At 33.1% G+C, this 6,009-nt stretch overlaps 1 long non-coding RNA gene across 1 annotated transcript; it reads right to left on the reverse strand.

Moving 5' to 3' along the window:
* Positions 1–2,125: 2,125 nt before the first annotated feature.
* On the reverse strand, positions 2,126–5,763 carry LOC122058755. The gene is made up of 2 exons (XR_006133911.1): positions 3,423–5,763; positions 2,126–2,352 (listed from the first exon to the last, which is right to left on the reverse strand). It is a non-coding gene; the product is annotated as an uncharacterized LOC122058755 (long non-coding RNA).
* Positions 5,764–6,009: the final 246 nt, after the last annotated feature.

Here is a 6,009-nt window from a genome sequence, read left to right on the forward strand (position 1 = left end):
ATCCATCTGTGAGATCAAAGTCACTAGGAAGGTAAGCATGTAGTGTCTCAATCACCTTATTGCCATACCAATGTTGTAGTTGTCTTCTCTAGTGAGGAGTAGTTGGCCTCGTAGGCTAAGAATTTCTTATTTAGTATATATCCTATTCTTTCTTTCCTTCTAAGAAATGTTGTACCAACATTACTCCCATTTCTCCTTTGCTTACTGATATGTAAAGTAATGGTAATCCTAGAGTCATAGGTACCAAGATAGGAAAATTGGTCAAGTATTCTTTTATTTTGTTGAAAGCTTCTTGGAACTACTTGTTCCATTCATTTGGCTAACCCTTTTTTAGAAATTTGAAAATAAGTTTGCACACAATAGCTAGTTGCGAGATAAATTTGCTAATGTATTGAATCCTCCCTATGAGTCCTCTGATTTCATTTTCTGTTCTAGGGGTGGGCATATCTATAATTTCCTTAATCTTGGAAGGGTCAACTTCAATTCCTTTTTGACTGACTATGAATCCTAGAAGCTTTCTGAGTGTCGTGCCAAAAACACACTTTTGTGGGTTGAATCGCATCTTGTACTGACTAATCCTTTGAAATAACTTTCTCAAATTTGTTACATGACCATCTTGATCCTTAGAGTTCACTATCATGTCATTGACATATAACTCTACTTCCTTATGCATAAGGTTTTGGAGGATGGTAGTAGCAGCTCTCTAATAAGTTACATTTGCATTCTTTAGCCTGAAAGGCATGACCTTGTAACAATACATGCCCTATTGTGTGATCAAGGATATTCTCTCCTTGTCCTCGAGAGCCATCTTGATTTTATTATAGCCTGAGAATCCATCCATGAAGGATAGGAGGGCATGTTCAGCTATATTATTAACTAGAATGTGTATATGGGTAGCGAGAAATCATCTTTTGGGCTTTCCTTGTTCAAATCCCTAAAGTATACAAACATATTAACTTTTCTGTCCTTTGGAACAAGAAAGATGTTCATTAGCCACTCCAGGTATTTGATGACTTCTAGGAAACTAGCGTTAAGTTTCTTAGGCACCATTTGATAACTTTTCTTCTGTTTCTGTGGCTAGAAACAGCAAAAACAACTTTTCATGTTTCTGGGAAAAAAAAAACTGATTTTTTGGTGTTTGATAAACATGTTTCTCAAAAATATTTTTGCAAACATAATGCCACTAAAAAACCCAAAAGTATCATCGGATGCCCAAAAGGTAGAGAGGGTTCGGTTGCCTCTTTTTGGGTTTAAATAGTTGAGAGATTTATCGGGCACAACAACCTTTTTTTTTTTCTTAAATTCGTTTCTAGAAACGATGAAACAAGTCTACCTTGTTTCGTCAAAGTTGTTTCTAGAATTGTAAATAGGCATAAATTTTGATTTAGGTTTCTAGAAACGGGTGAAATGGAACAACTTTATCAAACACTTTTTAGTCTGTTTCTCCATTTCTAGGAACAAGAAAACACAGGAACGGCAGAAATGAAATGTTGTCAAATGGTGCCTTAGTAACCTCCTCATTTGTTTTCAATATCCATTCTGGTCTCATATGCCTTAGCTTTTGATTACTGGCTTGGCATCTGGATATAGAGGTGGTTGATATTGTATTATGTCTGTGCTTATGCCAGGCATGTCATCATATGGCCATGTATTTTTTACGCAACAACCAAATGGTTCTAGGATTAATCGGACACCCAATGATCATCATCACTCTAAACTTCAAGCCCATACACAAGCCAAAGTCCGACGAGGTGATGGTCATCTCCCCATGAGTGAAATGGAAAGTGTGGGTCGATGGCCACCACCTCTCTATCATGATCTGATAAAAATTGAGGTTGCAGTTGCACGCCTGCTATTACAAAAAAATCCTTAAAGCCCATTAATGCACCTCTAAACTATTGGGCATAACTTGTACAACTAAAGCACGTAGTCCACTGACACATACTTCTCCATGTGGTCAACCTCCTACAAATCACAATTAAGAAACATAGTTCAATACAAGGCATTATGTGACGGCCCAAAACCCGGCCTAGGATTTTTGGACATCAACGGCCAACAAGATCTCTAAGTTCTAGGCGATAATGAACCGGAGTAGCATCCACACAAACATAAGTACAAGCAAGAGTTAATTAAACAAATATAACATTGAAATTCAAAATTCAATGGTCTATTTCAACTTTCAAACTTAAAGTAATGTTGAATTAAATTATATCTTTAAAGTCTAATTAAAAATCTACGTCATCTAAAAATAAAAAGAATTGTCTTCTTCAAATCCATAAGTTGTGTCCTCCCGCTGATCAATAGTAGTTTCAACATTCACGTTATCTTTATAATAATCCTCACCAATGTCATCTGCAAGTTGTGAGAGTAAGTCTCTGGGAAGAAACTTAGTGAATAGAACCACAACACTAGATAGGTTTGCAATCACGATCATGCAACCAATAACAGGAAAGACATATATAGTATAATATAAAAAATTTCAAGAAAACAAAAGAACAAGCATACCACACATACTTGCATTGCTACATTTGTATCGTCACATAAATACATATGATGACTCAAAATAAACTAAACAATGAATTCACAATATTATCCATGAATGGCCAATGCGTCATAGTACTACATTGTCTCCACTCAACATACAAAAACTCGTACCTCCCAAAGACCAAGTCATACCTACCGAAGGTCAAGTAATAATTGATAGATCCTACCAAGGGTAGGTTGTGTCATCTAGTAATCCATAGTTCTACTAAGAAAAAGTTCAATAAACTAATCCTCACGTCAACATTATAATACTAATGTTGATAAGGCGGGATAATAATAATAAAGTCAACCAAGAATAATATATATATATATATATACAAACAAGTTCGGCATTCAAGTGTGATCAATGCTCTCATTCCACCCTAGTTGGTCTCTATGTGAATATGAAATCAATTTCAGTTTTTGTAAAAGTCATCAAAATAACAACTACAAATAACAAAGAAATGATCAAAGAAGTCTTACATCCCTCCTCAATCAAGGCTGGTAATGTAAAGCATCATTACTACAACAAGCAATGATAAACTATTGTTTTTTTTTAAATATGCACAGACAAAACTCATGTGGTATAAGAATTATGTAATGCACATTATACATTACTCCATGCAATCATAATCACAGCATAACATATATTAGTAACTAACATTATGTAATCAATGCTCCATTTAAAAAATTGTGTTATATACATATAATGTAAATCATGGAACAAAATTCAATTTGTTTCCTCATTCTCTCATGTACATAACATTAGGTTTGTAAAATCATATTTTTAATGACAAAATATCATGAAATCCAAAGTTTAGAATAGATCTAGTGTTCATAAAATTTTCTTTTGGATAATACTATAAAAATCAGCAAGTTAGAGTTGAGGTTTCACTCACCTTGATGTCTTTCCCAAAATTCTGCCTTAACCTATTCTGCCTACTGCCATAGAAAAATAAGAAATAAATACCTCTGAAATTCTAAATAAGTTGAAATTAGATTCTATTGAAACCTAACATATATATATATATATATATATAAGTCTCATATGAAAATAATATCAAAATAACCTTCTTAGGTTAGGTATCAATCCCCCTCAAAAACGGTCTTCAGACTGTAACAGATTTTATCCAATATATTTAAGAAATTATTTAAACCACTTTCCTGAACTAAAATCACTTTCAAGTTTTTTAGAAATTTAGAATACTTATAAAAGTTGTTATGGTAAAAATCAAATTAAAATTCAAAGTCCATAATCCTCTGTCACTAGCCCCCATTCTCGGATACAGAAAACTTCATTGATTGTGACCTCTCTGGGTGCCTAAATTGTTCGGTGTATTAAATCAACTCCAAATTTAATGAAAATTTTAAGAGGTCACGTAAATACATTTATGTACTCTCAATAATTATTTTAGATCATAAAACAATCATTAAATATATTCAATAATATGAATAATCTTGGACTACTATTCTGTCGGACCTAGATAAGACTGTTAACATATCAAAATCTTATGTTCTCTCTCACCAAACCTATAATCCAAATTTCCATACCTTTAAATCATGATCTATCCTCCAAGTAGAACATAAAGAGTAATTTAATCATCCTAAAAACTCCTACCATGAAAATCATTCAAACCCTTGATTTCTTTTCTCCTTTTTTTTTTCTTCCTCTTTCTTCTCTACAATACCTTTTTTTTTTCTTTATTTCACTTTTTTTTTTTTTACTTATAATTTTTATTAAATAGAGGGTGAGAAGTAATAGAGTAACATTTTTTTTCTTCTCTTTGCCCTTCTAATTCATCTCTAAGTCTATCTCTATCTTTCCTACTTCATCTCCAACTCTCTCTTCCTCTATTCTAGTTACAATTGATCTCTAACTCTTTCTCTCACTTTTCCTACTTTATCTCACTTACTTTATGATCAATGCATTTCAAATTTCAAAATAAAAGCACCCCATTATTAGGAAAGTCTTCAATTTTTAATTATTAATTAACAACAATTAGTTAGTTAGGTCTTATCCGCTAGTTAGTTAATTGTCCATGTGAATAATAAGTTTATGTGTACATATATATATATATATATAATTCAATAATTCAATATTAGGGTTGACATTATAATTAAAATAAGATTCAAATTATTGTCCAGTGGAAAAATGGTAAATCAGGGTTCAAGGACAAAATGTTAATTTCTAGGGCAAAACCCTTAGAGTTATTCTACAATGTCGTTATATCTAATGGATGAGTTTTAGCATTTACCAAGGACTAATGCATCCTCAATGGTCTGATATCCCCACTTCAAGTCACCTTGATCCTATAATGGTCAAAAGACAAAATTACCCATGTTAGGGATATGTCCAGACTCCTATAGTTGGTTTTGATGATAACAAACATATGAAGGTATTTCATAATTTTTCATCAAGTATTGTTTTATAGAGACTTTATATCAAAGATTGAATTTGATGAATGAAAGGAAGAAATGAAGATTGAAGTCATCAAATGGAGAGTATCAACAAATTGATATCAATACTTGAAGAAGGTATCAGACGATATCAGACTTTAGAGAATCAAGATCTCAAAGTATCAAAGCTTGAAGTGAATTGAAGTACACTGAAGACATCAAGCTTGCAAGGTCAACATGAAGACTCTTGAGGACCAACTACACGAAAAAGAGAAGACCTTAAGTGTAGCTCTATGTAATAGGGTGCATACCATACACAAGCACTACACTATATCTCATAAGCATGCATTACATGTTGCATCCTTAATTTTATCTTAACCTAGAATGTCCCTAGGTGATGCCAAATGACTAAGTAATAAGACCCAAATAAGTTTGGATACATGTCAGTTATAACATGTCAGGACAATTTTTGTGACTTCAATGAGGTTCATGTTCAAAGGCACTTTAGTCATTTCATATGACAGTATCTGAAGATGATTTCTTCTACAAAGTTGTAGAGCATTGAGTTGTGAATCTAACGCAACTTAAATCATCTCAATACTTTGGATCAGGAAGATATGAATATTTTGGTATAGTCTATCTGAATATGACAAAAACCAGAGGCCAGTAGGAACCAGTAACTACCGGTTCAGTTCAATTTTCGTAGAACTTGATAGGGCTTTAATGATCCGAGAGCAACCGTTAACTACTAGACTCTACCGATAACTACCGGATGCCTTTCGATAATTATTCCAGATAACCGGATGCCTACTAGATAGTTTTGAAAGTTTCCCAACGGATATATTGAAGACCCAATGGCTATATTCCAATGGATCTATTTTTCCAATGGATATCTCATCCGGTAACTACCGGTAGGAACCGATAATTACCGGCAGAGATAAAAAGTGTCCGTTAGACACAATTTCTAACTTCTCTTTTAACCCACTCACTCTACAAATAGCCCACACTTATGTACAACATAATAACACTCAATACTACACATCCAAGTGCATTAATTAGGTATTAGAATGAAGAAAAAAAAGTTATATG

The sequence above is a fragment of the Macadamia integrifolia genome, chromosome 13 (assembly GCF_013358625.1).
Source record: "Macadamia integrifolia cultivar HAES 741 chromosome 13, SCU_Mint_v3, whole genome shotgun sequence".
Classification (NCBI taxonomy): Eukaryota; Viridiplantae; Streptophyta; class Magnoliopsida; order Proteales; family Proteaceae; genus Macadamia; species Macadamia integrifolia.